At 36.7% G+C, this 16,524-nt stretch overlaps 1 pseudogene; it reads right to left on the bottom strand.

The window, feature by feature from the left end:
- Positions 1–498: 498 nt before the first annotated feature.
- LOC102971427 lies at positions 499–925 on the bottom strand (annotated as a pseudogene).
- Between the last annotated feature and the right edge of the window lie 15,599 nt (positions 926–16,524).

The following is a 16,524-nucleotide window of genomic DNA, read 5'->3' on the forward strand; positions in this document are numbered from 1 at the left end:
AGACCCCAGGGATCTTTCTTGGCTACCAATGACTCCCTGTAATCATACAGCTGCTGTTCTTGCCTTACCCCATCCCGTCCTCTCAGCTTCACTGTGGGCTTTTTAGGTGGTGAACATTCCTGTTCACCTGTTCAGGTGGTAAACAGCCCATGGTGTCCCTCATAAGGGCAGGGAACTCTGAAGAGGGAGAGCCGAGGAGCTTCTGGTCAGACATAGCCAGCTGTGATCTTGGGACTCTAGACTTGACTGAAATATCATGTAACTGCTTGATTTTAGGCCAAACACTGATAGGTGCCTCCTGCTTGCCCTCTGTTTAATTGAGGGACTTCAAGCCTAGACAGCAAGTTTCTTTTCAGTTTATTGCATGAATGAGTTGTGCTAGTCTACGTTAAAAGCAGACCCTAAATGTTTACATTATACAAGCTGTTGGGTTTTCAAATTTGTGACAGGGGACGGAAGGGAAATTCTACTCATTGCAAGGATATCCTCAGTCAAGTTTTAGTGAGCCCAAAGCACTTTGGACCCATGGACCTTCAGCTGGTCATCTTTAGCTGGTCCAGTCTCTCTACGAGGAACTGGCATATGTTCTTGTGCTGGTCGCTCTGTAGCAGAATTACTTCTCCATATTGTGGATGCTCAATTACAGTAACATTGCAGGCAGATTTCTTCGTAAACGCCTTCACTACTTTCTTTTTATTGTAATCGTCAGTGATCCCTTGGACAGTGTAAGGGTATTCCTGCCATTTCTCTGTTGAATTCTTGTAAGGATGTAATCCTCAGTGCCAACAGGAAGCAGATCGTCATCAAAGGGGTCAAAAGAGTGGAGGTTCGGGATAACAGATGTACAATAAGTTTCCCTTTCCTCGGTGGAAACTGCGGAAAGCAGTGGGAGAAGGCAGGCAGGAGTGGTGGGGGTATAGAGCATTGGGAAATATGGAGGTTGCAAGGGGAGGCTGCTAAGTCCTCAGCAACAGCTCAATGACTAGAATGTATGCCATTTATTCCAAGGGTTTGGGATGGGGGAGGAGATATAAATACATAATACACATAAGAGAAAGCATTTAGAATTATGTTAGGCACAAGGACAGCAATAAAGTGGGTTATTTATTAATATTTCTATTAGATAATAATAAAGAACATGGAATGTGCCAATCACCACCACCAGTCCAGTCCAAGCAATCACATCTGTTGCCTAGACTATTGCTCTTGACTTCCATTCTGACTCCACACCTTCAGCCCTACCTCCAGCCCAGAGTGAATCCTTTTTAAACTGCAAATTTGATTGTGTCCATGTAAGTATAGATCATTCAGTGATTCTCAAGATTCCTATGTTAAAATGCAGAAGAAATCTTACCAGGGCTTGCCTGATCTGGTACCTTCCCACATTTCAGTCCCATTTCAAGCATTCTCTTTCATGTACCTCATGCTTATGGTAAGGAGACTAGAGACTGACCCCCCCCCCAGATCAGCAATCTCAATGCTGCTCATTAATTCCACAGGCATTTGTTGAATGTCTACTCAAGTTGCAGGTGCCAAAAGAGCATAAAGTGGAGGTATCCAGGGGTCCTTTCCCAAACATGTGAACATTAATAGGAATGTACACAACACTATTTGTATGGCCCCATCTCTCCTTTCCTTTTCAAGCAAACTTCCTGCCCAAGCCTGCTTTTACCACTGGCCTTCTAATGGCTTAAATTTGACTTTTGCCTCCACTCAACCTCTGAAACCGTTCTCACTCAGATTATAAATGACATCTGTGGCAGTTTCTGAGAGTTGTCTGTCTACTACCCATTTCTGTCTTCTTTTTAGAGAGAGAGAATGCTTAGGACAATAATGAACCAGCTTAATAAAAACAAAACAAAACTGTGTCATCCTTATTCCTTTGCAGCTTTGAAACTGTAATTAGCAGTCTACAGAGGATTTCTGGGAAAGATGCATTTGCTGATTAAACAAACAAACAAACAAACAAACAAAAAAGTGCTGAACTTTCCTCCTTGTTATTTGTTCCTTGTAGTGTAGATGTGAGGCTGGAGGTGGACCAGCCACATGGTGATCATAATATGACCATAACTATGAAAAACTATTTGTAAAGAAAATGAAACACGAAGGCGCCCGGGACATTGATGAGGTTGTGAAGCCCCTGAAGGACTCTTAAAACCTTCTGTTTCTCAACTTTGAACATGATCAACAGATATCTGTTTACATAGCCAAACACAGTTTGTAACTGATATGTAATCCTAAAACTAACTTCAATAAGCAATGTTTGCTTATTTATATTTCTGAAGCATTTTAATGTATTTATTGCTGATGATTATTTTTCCCCCCACTTGAATCCATTTATATACCAGTTTTGGTGTTACAACTCATTCTTTTTCTTTCTTTCCATCTTCCTGTGGCTTCTTCTTAGTCTCTATTCTAGGTTCCTCTTCTTCTGATCATCCATCGATTGTATGTTGACACTTCTCATTTTTCTTTAAGGTGTCCTCTTACTTTTTATTCTCTGCAATTCTACCTGAAAGATGTCATCTGCATCAAGGCTGTTACTACAAAATACATGCCCCAAACTTACAAATCTTTGTGTTTCTGGTCCAGTGCTCTTTTCTTAACTCTAGGCTTAAATAACAAATGACCTGTAGAACATTTATACCCGGATATGCCATAGCGACTTCCAATTTAGGACTTCAAAGACTGATATTGAAATCTCAAGTTTTTGCCACAATTCTGGAAAGAATTACCTCCCTTTTTGTACCTTCATTACACCATGTGATTTTTATTACAGCATTTACCAGATTTACAGTAGCATTTTATTATAGCATTTACCAGATTTACAGTTTATGGCACACATAAGAAGAAAATGCAAGTCAGCATGGCTTAAACAAAAGGAAATGTATTATCCCTCATAACAGTATCTAAAGGTTGGGAGCTCCAGAGTTAGTGAATTCAGCAGGTCAGTAATAATATCAAGAACTCTGGTCATTTCAGTCTCTTTATTCTCCCATCTTTGTTGTGCCACCTGATGATGGACATGGGTTCAGGCCTCAAATCCAAACATGTACAAGTCTAGAAGAAGAGAACATCTTTTGCCTATGTATCTCCTTTATAGAACAAAAAGAAGAATGCCTTCATGGAAGCTGCCCAGAAGATTCACCTTCATTATCCAGAATTATAAATCATGTTCTTTTTTAAAGAAATCCTTAGAAAAGAGAATGGGATCACTGTGTGTTTACATATTTTTATGTTCTCCCTATTGAGTTTTGAGTTTCTTATCACTAGTTTTTATTTTTTGTCTCTACCACATCTTAATGGTATTCCCAGACACAGTAGATATTCAGTAAAAGTTGAATGAATTCATTTTGGTCTGGAGATCTGAAGAATATCTGACCTAAACAAACTGACTTTGAAAATATATATACCTGTTATATGAAAGGGAACATTAACAAACTCAATTCACAAATGAAACAATGATTTAGAACTCTGGAATGAAAGTAGTTGTATCATAAAGAATCATAGAAGATGATCTGTACACTGTGTGATATTGGTGAAATTTCAGAATACTACAAAATTTCTCATGGAATAGAGTACATTCTGACTACGTATTCTGTAATTCCACTGATGGGAAAAATGTAAAATAAACATAATTTCAAGATATCAATCCATATCTATTTAGCCCGTACCTATTATTTTTCACTGTTCTATGCAGAACATCATTTATCCTTATGAAGTGGTCCCTTTATTCATTACACTTTATTTGTTGGGGTGACAGGATTGAAGCAAAGGTAAAACATTGGGTGATAACATCAATTGTTGATACATAGGTGTAAAACATTACAGTAAGAGCTGTGGAAGTCCTAATGGGATGAGGAGTTGGCTTTGGGCTCCGAAAGCTTGCTTATTACTAGCCTTTTGCCTTTGGTCAAGTTTTTAAACATTTCCAAACCCCACTCTGTTATGTATAAAATAAGGGTAATAATACAGATTTTATAACATTTTCAACAAATAGCATTTATATCTACTTTTCATCTATGTGCCAGAACCTCTCAGATTTACATTTCCAACATCGTGAAGATATCTCAGAGGCATCTCAAACTAAGTAGCTGTATAAAAATGAGCTTTCAAGCTGACTTCACAATTTTATCTCTTCAGTTTCCTACTTCAGTACATTTTGCTTCATTGATGAATCCTAGGAGAGACTATTGAAATATGGTTCACTATCATTCCTCATAGTCAATCTATAATCAATACTATATATTCTTGTGCTAATATATCTGGTCTCAACAGACACTTCTCCATCTCTTCCACCAGAGACTCAGAGAGTAGGTTGGCATTTTAGTCTACGTAAATATTTTGTCATTTTATTGATGGAAATGTCTTCGTCAGCTCCTATCTAGACTTCTGTAAAACACTCCTTGCCCCATAAGACGTCCTCTCCCCTCCCCACCAGCAGCTTCTACCTCCAGACTACCTAATTCTTTATTTAATACAATTGTCCTCTGCCTAATCCCTATGGATTTTCATTTCACCAAAGGCAAAGTTCAAAGCTGTTGGTGTGTTTTCTTGAAGGCAGCCTCTCCTTACCTTCCTGGGCTAATCTTGAGTATTCTGAGCCCTGTCTGCTCAGGCCTTTCACACCCATTGTGTCACCACCCCCTTGTGACTGACTCCTCCTATTGTGAAATTTCCCTCTTTCAGATGAGCCTTTTCTGACCAACCCTCTCTCTCTCTCTCTCTCACACTCTAATTTTACCAGACATTACAGTTTTCTCTGATATACACAAAAATACATTTTTTTTTATTTTTGGCAAAATGTTAAACAGTGCTTGCACTTACATTTTTGTTTATCAAACATTTTTGATAATGGCAATATATACATTCTAATTAAATAAGTCAGTTGACTGTTCTCACACAACTATGTAAACACATAAGCAAACCATTATTTATATAAAATATAATTAATTGGAAAATGGTGGTCATATGCCCTGTGCCAGGAGGACACTGATGGGCATTAGGCAGTTAATGCACATCAACCATAATTCATAACTGCAAACTGAAAGCACAAAATGGCAATTGCCTCTAATGTTAATCTGCAGAATTTCTTCTTCCAGAGATTCAACATTTCTGTAGGCCAATCTGGGATGTTTAACAGTTTCTCTGTTGAGGGGTACCTGGGTGGCTCAGTTGGCTGAGCATCTGACTCTTGCTTTCAATCCAGGTCACGATCCAAGGGTCATGGGATCAAGCTTGCATTGGGCTCTGTGCTGAGCATGGATCCTGCTTGACATTTGACATTCTGTCTCTTCCTTTGCCCCTCTCCCCATCTTGTGCTTGCTCTCTTTCACTCTCTCTCTCTAAAATAAAACATGAAACAAATTTTTTTAAAAAAGTTTCTATGTTGAGTGGAAGGAGGGATGGATCACTCTGCTTTGTTAGTAAAGGGGGTAGAGATATTCTCAGACAGAAGTCTCTGGCATTTGGATAATGTGACCATGATAACTGAGCTCCCAACTGTTCACATGTGGTTAAACAGGGGACCCTAAGGCCAGTGGACAGTTGTGTTGCAGTGAAACACTTATTTCAGGACCCAAAGTCCTGGGGGAAGGAACAGGTTGCTTCAAGTCTAATGATTGGAAGTTCAGTTCTTTTTAAGTGTTTGGGGAAAAAGTTGAAATTACAATCCTTCACTCTCCTCTCTCATTTACCATTATATGTAGGTGAGTGGGGGATAGTGAACAATAAATTGCACTACTTAGAGATATAGGCTAAGCCGTTTTTTGGGCAGCAGTGTCAATAAAGTACACATATAACATCAGTTTCCTATTACACACATCATTCAGAGTCATATATTACTCAGTATAATGGAAAAAAGGGAGACCAAAATCTAAAATGAAAAGAGAAATTGAAGTACAACCAGAGCAAGTAGCAGCTGAGCCAACAGCAGCCAGCACTGTGAAACATTTAGTCAGTTCTCCTGGAAAACAAGTGCTTCTGGCATTAATGACCCTCGATGTCACGTCCCAGAAAGCTGACGAGCAGCTGGGGTGCAAGAATATTGGAAGCAAATTTTTCTTGCTATTCTCAAGTAATTGGAAATAAATAGACAACTGCCCCCACACATCGCCCTGCAGATTGTGATTTAGTTCAAGAGTTTTGAAGGTGAATGTTTCTGTCTGTTTGCATTGACTTTGATGTGGATTTTTCAAAGTGGGTGTGATAGGACAGTCATCATGAAGGTATGTCATGGGTACAAAAATGAGTGTTTCTTGAGGCGCAGATTGATGGTGGTGGGGAGGGTTATCTATTCATCCTTCTACTTCTCTCTACACCCAAATCTAATCACACTTCTGCCCAGTTGTTGTCAGAGGCTAATACTGGTTCCAAAATGGCTGTTCAATCAGCCCTAGAACCAACTCCCCAAGCATGGTTAGTGTTCATTCTGCTTTACTCAATAGATAGATTTCCAAATAGTTGCAATTACTTATTTATTTTCTAACTATACACAGAATCCAATTTTTATTGCTCTGAGAAGGCCAGCTAAGAAAAACATCTTTCTGCAGAGAAAAATTTCTTTCTGATACACACACATCGAAAATATGCACACAATGTACTCATTCTGAAGGATTTCTAAATGCTAAGTTTATAAAACACTTTGCAAAATATGGTACTAGTCAGGGATTATTTTGCCAGATCTGCCCCATAAATTTGGAAAGAGCTCACTTTCTATTGTTTGTGAAAACTTAGATTTTTATAATGAGATTAAGAAGGGTCCTAATAAATTGAATTCTTATCTTACTTTCTAAAGGAATTTTCATATAAAATTTCACTTTTATTCCATTTCAGTTTTCTGTTTCTTAACACCTTAATGTCACTATCTCATATGTGTTTTCTCTTGTTTTATGTTTGTGTATTTTCAATCTGTTTCTTTTCATTTGTAACTTTAATATTCCTTTTTATCAAGGAGTATTTATTAGAACGCCAACATGAATGACAAGGAATTATAAATTTCTATTATTCCCATGTTCTCCTGCCCACCCTCCAAAATTAGTATTGTCATAAATTACATGAAGTTTAAGGAGTGTATATGAAAATAATATTAAGGATTTTAAAATAAGCAATTCAAAAATATCCTGTCCTCTGTCTTGGTTATTTAACTTTATCAATGATTATTAAGACCCCATACCATGAAACAGAGGTCAATAAACCATTCTTTTCATTCTTACAGATCTTTTTTTCTTCATTAATTTAAACTTTACTTGTATCTGTATATTTTTATAAATATTTGAGTTGTTACATCTGCAAGTTTCAATAATATACCCATATTACCTAATTATAAGGTTTAAAAAAATGTCTGTGGACTATCACCTATCTAAAATGACAAAGGAGTCACCCTGCTTAAATAGAATCTGACCATTTCACACCTCTCTTGTTTCATTAGTATATTTTTATTTCTACATCATTTATATTATGTAAAGTGTATTTTTCCTTAAGCCAATGATAGATCTGGGTTTGATGGGTTCCAGAGCTTGAACAATTTGGCTCTTTTTAATTAAAATAATACAAAACTATAATTGAGAAAATAGGTTAAAGAAAACTATTATTTCTTTTGACTGAGAAATCACAACAAATTAGAAATATCAAAAAATAAATAAATAAAGCCTTCTCCAAATCTAGGGTAATTGCGTATTTTTTATTAACAGTCAGATACACCTGACTGTTTATATGTTTATTCCTTTATTTTTTTCTTTTGGCTGCACATTCTGATGACCTTTTCATGTGACATAGATTTTTGTAATATTTTCTATAATATCAACAAAAATATAATTCAGTCTCTTTTCTAGAGTGGTCAATTGATTTTTTTTTACAGCTAGAAAAGTTCCTTGTAGCTTCCTAATTTGTTTTTGGTAATGGTATGCAAAATTATATTATTCTTATAAAATGTAGGATAATCTTTATTGGGTTTTCTTTTATAATAAGCTCTACAATCTCAGAGCATTTACCTTTTCTTGCACCATGATTAAACACTCTTAAATAGTAAAGTCACTTATTAATCCATGTTTTCTTTGTATGTTATTTGCTGCACCAGTGGCCATTTTCCACACAATTTCATCCAGAGCCCTCAGAGATCAGGGCAAGATACATCACTGTGTACACTAAGACACCATCCAGGGTATGAGTTCCTACACAAACAGGTCACTGATTTTGGCCTTGGTACAGATTAATGCTCTGCATGCACAGGATTTCTATTTCACACAATTCTCATTAAAAAATGTTAAAAATGAATATAGTGCATTTATAATTATATATGCTTTTATTAATATGAGAAAACATGGATTTTTTGAGTAGGTGATGATAACAAAATGTTTGATAATTGAAAAACATTTTTCAGGAGCTAGACCTAGCTCCATCTTCTTCCAACCTTGCTCTCTTTTGCTACTCACACACTTTGGGTGCTTAAGCATTTACATTGAGAAAAGACCTTTAGCTTTACAACACTGTAACTTGATATTGGTAATGCTGAGTGGTGGAAGTTAGTTCTACTTTGGTCCATGGAAATTACAGTTAATCACATGAATATGTCACATTGAATCCCAACTCAAAAATATTCCCAAATCAATTTTTTCTTTAGTGGTTCCCCAAAATGCCCATGGCTTTTCCAACAGAAGGGGAATATAGATAATAGGGAAACTGAAGTAGAGACCAAAGTTCTTCCTATAGTAGCTAAAATTAAATATCTGTGACCACACATGAATATAAGACTAGGAAGTCCTGACCCCAAAATGCATGCACCTGGCATTGGATCCTGAATTAGACACTCACTATCTTCAGGGAATTGTTCCCATGTTTGTGTTACTTTTAAATGGATTCTGTATTCACCATCTATTTTTACATGTTTTTCTCTTTGCTTTTTGGTTGGATAAAGATGTATTTTTTAGTTATTCTTTAATAAGACATAATTGAGTAAACTGTTTAAAGTTTGAAAGTATCTGTCAACTGACTTTGAACCTATGTGATAGTTCTGGCTGAAAAGAAAGCATAAACAGTGTAGTTTTGGAAAATATGAGTAACACTGTCTCTAACTTTGAGGATGTCTTAGGAGGTTTGCAGCCAATCTACTATTTCTGCCTTTACAGATGAGTTGATTTTTAAAATTGTTTTGACTTATATGCCCTTAGGTTTCTTTCTTTACCTCTTAAGTCCAGTAATGTACCCAGGATTTATATCCAGGGTGATACATACCAGATTTCCCTGGGATATATATATTTTTTCAACTTGTATATTTTAGTCTTTACTTTTCTTCCGAAAATTTTCTTGAATTATATCTTTTTTTTTTCTCATTCATTGTACTGGGACACCAATTATGCTTATAATCCCTTACTTAGCCTGTATTTACATCTAGCTTTATATCACAAATCCTTTCAACTTCTTTTTTTTTTAATTTAACTTTAATCCCCTTTTAAGACTTATTTTCATGTCCTTGGTGTGTTTTCAGTGGTGGTCATTCTCCTGTGTTGTAGCTTCTAATATAGCCTTAATTTTTTTCCCATACTTTTCTAAGTTATTCAGTCTATCTATGTTGTGTTAGTATTTGGTCCTTAAAACAATTTACATCTTCTTCAAGAGTTTGTTTCATAGGGTGTATTTGTTTTGTTAAAATCCTTAATTTTCTTCAAATTTACCTGTTCTGTGGAAAAGTTTTAATTCTTGTTCTCACTGTTTTCAATGGATTGATTTCCTGTCCTTCATAGAAGTCATGTGAATATTACAAATCTTGATGTGAAGGTCATTATTTCTGGGCCAGGTGTCTGGTGAGGGAACAGTGAGCCCCTGAGCCAGGTCTGTCTGTGCATGTATGTTCAATTGCATAAATGAGAAGACTGGAGACCAACAGAGACAGAGGCAGAAAGAGAGAGTTGGTTTAACACTTTTCCTCAATAACTAAGTGTGGCAGCTGGGAGGGTCCTCACAAAATGTTGCTGTTATGACAGCAATAGTTTTCAAAAATGTCATATTGGTACACTGTGTCTTTCTTCCTCAGCTATTCCAGAGAGCCAATGGGGGCCCCAAGAAGCATTAGCAGTCAGCCTGTGTACTCCCAAACCCCTTATTTCAAAGACAGAGCTGTGTTTCCAGTCATATAATTGTACCATTTTTGGAGAGAATGCTCTGTTCTTCAGCTCTTTTTGGGATACACAGTTATAGGTATTCCTGCATAGCATCTTCCCCCAGCAGGTAGCTGTTTCTCCTACATGGGTGATTCTTAGATTCATTACAAAGATTCTCATTTTTCCTGTGGTTTTCATTTGGCTTGAGGAGGTACAAGGCGAGGGAGCAGATATATTCTTACTTTGCCAAAATAAAGTCAGGACCCTGCCTTGGATCAACATTCATAGGTAAACCTATATTCTCCTTCATTTATTTTTACCCAAGAGCATATAAGTATTCACTTGATCTTCTCATTTGTTTTGCAATAGCTAATGACAAAATATTACAGTGTTTTGGGGTTCTTTTTTTTTTCCTTTTAAAAATATTACTGTGTGTCTAAAGTAACTCATAATCTCTATTTCTCTGATACCCTTTTGTTTCTCATTTTCATCTTTACGATCTTTTTAAAGAAACCAAGAAACAACTTTATTTTGTACTTTGGAAAAAGTAAGTTCCACTTGAGTCAAATGTGAAAAAGTGTTTGTTTGTTTTTCCAGTTTAAAATAACAATAATACATTAAGAAAACCTCAGAACTGTTACACTAGATTCAAATTCAATGATGTCTTCTGAGCATGAGCAATGGAGACTCCAAGAAGTATGTGGGAAAAAATTCTGATACTTGGTTTGAAAATAAATGGTCAGATGTGTGGTTTAAGAAATTTAGTGGTTTTAGAAATTTATAAATTTAGAAATTTAGTTTACATTTATTAAGCAATTACATATAAAGTATCTAGAACAATGTGTAATTTATAGTATTTGACCAAAACAAGTTAGTTCCTTTCCCTACTCAATGAAACTTGGGCAAGCTTTGCCCTTGGTAGAAAAAAAAGTGAAGAATGCCAGAATTGCATGACACTGTCCTAGGATATGTGATTAGACTTCAATGTGATTAAAGAATTCTGCAATACCAGCAAGAACAGGGAGTGTGAAAGAATGTTTCTTATTTCTTCTTACTCAGTACTTCAATAATCTGTCTGCTGTGAACCTCTGAGCTCTCATTCCTGTATGCCAGTTGCCAATTCACAGGCAATGTTAAGGTTGATGCTAAGAAGACCTGACAGCACAGAGCAGAAAGGCACCAAAATAATCATATGCCCCTGAGTGGCCCTGTGGACATAGACACTATAAGATGTAGAAATCAGGCCATAGAGCAAGAAAGCATCATTTCAATGTCTCTGGGGCCTGTAGGAGTCAAAACAAAGCAACTATCAGAACAAAAAGTCTTTCGCCATTGGTTTGCATGTGATGTCATGGCAATTTTGATTATAATTTTATGCCATTACTAAGTCTGCGTTGCAAAGAAAAAAATGTTTCCTACCTTCCCCATAGTATATGTGATTTTTTTTTATCCGATACCCTCATTTTCTTCCACTACAACCCTGCACCCTTATAGAAAATGCATACTGTGTTACAATTATTTTTGTGGATTTGTTTTACTAAAGGCTGAGACTGGGTGAGCGAAACCAGTAGATGGGAGAAGAAGAAATACATATCCCTCTAACACCAGATGATGCTAAATGGGTTTAAGGCAAGGATCTGAAGATAGCCTCCATGTAGGGGTTTTCATTAAGGAAATGTATGCGACAATGGATACTTGGACACATATTCTGTAGCTGTTAAGTATATGCAATAGCACCAGGTCATGATAAAACGACAGAAGTTTTAAGAGTTAAAAAATTTTAAATCGTAACTCTTCAGTGAGTTTCCAAACTATCAGGAGAGTCTAGATTAAAATATACAGAATGATTACAAACAACATTGGGTAACTACTGCTCAGAATTATTTGATTCTCAATCATACAGATAAAAATGAAATTATTATTGATGTAAGCTTGATATACACACTGAATCTATTTTTTTTTACATTTTTAATGGCCATTGTTACATAATCAGAGAACCTGAGATTTCTAAATGGTCCAGGAATGTGAACCCAGTAACCACAATAAGCCAAGATTATGGAAATATTTCTGAAGAACAATCAGTCATTTAGATATCAAATATTTCTGGTTACATGAGTCTAATGACTTGGTTGAAAAGATAAAAAAATGACCTGTTATATAAATAGGTGTTGGTTCTGTCTGTCAAGGCAATGCAGTACCTGTTATTAACTAAATAATTTCTTAAAGTTCTCATGTGCTCTTCAGATAATTTAACATGTTATAGATATTCTTGGAGTCAATATACGATATGTTAGGCAGCTGCTCATAAGCCCACAAATGGTATGGATTTAAATTTAAAAGTATGTGAAGAATAGATCCCCAGTGACACCATTGTAGTGTACCCCCAATACTTGCTGAGTGATCTATGAAATGAGCACATGGCATTTTAGTTGAAAAATCTATCGTGACCCAACGAGATGCATACGTTAGGTAAAAATGCCCTTTCAGATTACATAGATTCTAATTCAGCGAATTAAGTTGGTTAGAGACATAAGCAAAGCATGCTATCCTTGTGCTTTCTGCTTTTCATAAGGGTGGAGGAGGGGAAAGGAGAGAGGAATAGTGCAAATTGAGTTCTATTTTTGACTAATTGTAATACAAACTGTGTTGTATCACCCTTGATTTTATAAATACTTTGAAATAAAGTGTAGTGATTGCATAATAGCCCATCAAATGGGTGGTTGATTAGTTCAGTCAGTTTTATATGCAGTTTAGCTATTATTTTCTACTAGACTAGAAGAAACTAAGCAAAACTGTCACCATCATGGTGATGCTTGGCAGATGGGAACCAAGGATCAGTCCCACTTGTAATATGCAAGTAATAATTACTTCTTTTCATCTGATCCCCAATTCTCAAGTCAATACCATTTTAGAACCATTATTTCCTCAATTATTACAAGTCTGACTTATACGGAGGGACATTGATGAGCCTACCTGTCCATCCTAACTTGAGCTATTGTGTCATGCAGGTTCCTTTATCTTATATCACACAGGCTATTTTGGATGTTATAACATTTTTGTTCTGGGAATTTTCTTTCAAATGCAGTTTATTATTTTCCTTGAACTTCAGTGTTTCTAGAAAATGGTCTCCTCTCATTCCAACACACACCAAAAATTTTCTTCCTCAGTAAAAGCCTTTAAGGTTCATGTTGTTAGTGTATGTTGCTTGCTTCTGGTGAACAAGAGACAGAGAAAGTAGTGACTAATATCAGAATCATGAGTGAAGATATGTTTTATTCATAAACTTTGTACCTCCAGTGAAATTAAAAGCAAAGTAAAGGGTCGAAGCTGTGAACCCTTTTTCCTAGAGCCTGTAAACCAATAAAGGCTTTATATTAGCTATCGATATCTATCTCTGAGTTGCCTTAATAACATCTTATTCCCTGTTTTCACCAGCCATCAATAATATTTCTGCCTGCCCGCTCAGGCCCCTATCTCTGCGTGCAATTGCATTATAAGGGTCTATAAGCCCAATTTGCTTCACATTCTTATTTTTGGAAAAGGCTGGCTGGCTTTTGTAATGAGAGCAGCTGCCAAGAAGGCTTGACAGAATTTGTGGCCCATCTGGCTTATAATCTTCACTCAATATCGCAGAGGCCTAAACTCTGAGACCTGCTGATAAGCCCAGGCGTCCAGGCAAGCGATGGCAGCCTTCTCTGTGATTTCTCATTAAGGGCAGGGACATCTCTCTGGGAATCTCTCATATCCTGGATATCACATAATTCCTTTTTTCATTTTCTAATAAGTACAAGAGAGTTGTATTTTTTTACACTGTAGTATCTTCGTGTACCCAGATATGAGTGAACAGCCATTTGGAAAATTTTGACATTTAAGTGTTTGAATTTTCTAAAGTATTTGTTGTTATTCCAAAAAAAAAAAAAAAAAAAAAAAAAAAGAAAGAAAGAAAATTCCATTAAATAGATCAGAATATATTAAATATCATGTATACATTTTAGTATTTACAGATGATACAGATGATTCTTTTCTCCACTGGATATACATTTTCTATCACAGTGCTATCATGTGGCACCAGTAGTTTATGGCAAACAGGAAGAAAATCAATAGCATAGCCACTGACTTACCAGCATTGATTGGCCTGTTTTCTTGGTGATTGAACAAAAGGAGAGAAAGATAAAGAGGAGGCTGTTGAGGGTGGGGAGTGAATGGAAGTTGCACTGAAAGCCTCATTCTCCTCCTCCCCTAACTTACCTATTGAAGATAAATTTTAAAAATAATGTATAATATAATGTACTCCATGATAATAATCCTGCCTATCCTGCATATTTTGTTTCCAATCTCTCATACTGTATTTACCATCCTTTGTGATGTACTGAGAAAAAGATAATATAACCCCTGCCCCTAGAAGTTTGCAACTAGTGGGTCTGAATTGATTGCCTTCTAAACTCAGTTTGGGAAATTGTTATCTCCTCCAGTAGGGCTCCAGAAAGCGATTCTGTCCTCTGGTAGATCTGCATCGGCCATTGCAGTTCAGTTTGGAAGATTGGCAAGGCTTTATTTATTATGCTGTTTATCTTCTGTCCCTTGTAGAAATTGCTTTTCTATATTTCCTATATTTTACAACTATTTTTGATAAACTGGAGATGGTAGTGACAATATTCTAAACAAAAAAGCTCCCGTGAGAATATGAATAATAACTCAGCAAAACAAAATCTCAGCAAGGAATAGAACTGGTTACTTATAGGACAGAAGACTGGATCATTCCTGGAGTCAAGACATATCAGTCAATTTTTTTTCTTATCAATTATTCAACAAACATTGATTAAGCACAGATTCTGCATCAGGTGTTATAAATGCCCTGAAGGAAGGCAGATTTGCATGAGGTAGGAAAACAACCACCTGATTTGCCAAAAAGAAAGAAAAAGGCAAATGGAGTTCTTAGAAGCTCAGGTGAAGGGGGGAATTACCTCAAGAAAACGCTGATGGGAACACATCAAACAAAATAAAACCGAAACCCTATAAAGCATATTCAAGACATTCAGATTGACAGTGGCTAAGTGTCCAGTTAACAAATCGTGTCCTGGGACCACATGTGGGCCTATATATGTTAGAGAGAACCTGAGGACACCAAATGCAGAAAGAATAACCCACATCCTGAGCCACAGCCAGAAACAACTTCGAGGAAGGACTGAGCATTCCATCCTCCTGGCATTGGAACAACCTCACATGTAGCAGCTCATTATCTTAGTGCAAATGGAGCTGGAGAAAACCAGATTGCTGAGTGGCAGAGCTCACAGGGGCTTCCATTAGGTATTAGTGAAACCTAAAGCCAGAAGTCTTTGCCATTGACAGCCGGTTTCTATACTTCTGTGTTAGTTTTGTTTTACTCTCTCTTTTAAATTCCTTAGCAAAACTTCTGAAATATTAATAACTTGTCTTAGCTGAACTAAACACAAAAAGTGCTTTGTCCCGGAGAACCAGTTGAAGCTGTTATGGTTGCTGACATTCATAGGCTAATCTCTCACCTTTTACACCAACATCCACATTCTCAAAAGCCTGGTTCAGATGTCATTAACTCCCTCTGGTGTTCCAGACCACCAAGTACTCCGCTGTTTCTCTGAATGGTCGCAGCTTATACTGGTGGACTCACTCATTTACCTGTCCCTTGACAGGTAAAATTACTTAAAATTTTCTATCATTTGAAAAATACAGGGGTACCTGGGTGTCTCAGTCAGTTAAGTATCCCACTTTGGCTCAGGTCATGATCTCACAGTTTGTGAGTTCAAGCTTTACATCATGCTCTCTGCTGTCAGTACAGAACCTGCTTTGGATCCTCTGTCCCCCTCTCTCTCTGTCCCTCCCCTGCTTCCATGCACTTGCTCTCTCTCTCCTGTCTCTCTCTCCCTTTCTCTCTCTCTCAAAAAAATAAAACATTAAAAAAAGAAAAATACATTATTATATTTTTTTCCCTCCATGTATTCCCTTTATATTCTCATTTAGACCATTATCTGTAGTTAGTATCTCAGTATTTTGCACTTAGTTATGCTGGAAGTATGCTGGAAGCAACTAGTAAGTCACTGGTTAATTCACTGATTGTTTTTTTTAATGTTTTAATACTTATTTATTTTTGAGGGAAAGAGAGAGTGAGAGTGAGTAGGGGAAGGACAGAGAGAGAGAGAGAGAGAGAGAGAGAGAGATACTGAAATGAAGCAGGCTCCAGGCTCTGAGCTGTCAGCACAGAACCCTACATGGCGCTTGAACTTGGGAATGGCGAGATCAGGACCTATGTGGAAGATGGACACTTAACCAACCAACTGAGGCACCCAGGTGCTCCTCATTGATTAGTTAACAAATAAAGAATTTTCATTGAATATTGAATATTAGTAATTAAAGTGTCCAATCACAGAGCCCTGAATTCTCTATTATAAAA

This window comes from Panthera tigris, chromosome D3, assembly GCF_018350195.1.
Source record: "Panthera tigris isolate Pti1 chromosome D3, P.tigris_Pti1_mat1.1, whole genome shotgun sequence".
Classification (NCBI taxonomy): Eukaryota; Metazoa; Chordata; class Mammalia; order Carnivora; family Felidae; genus Panthera; species Panthera tigris.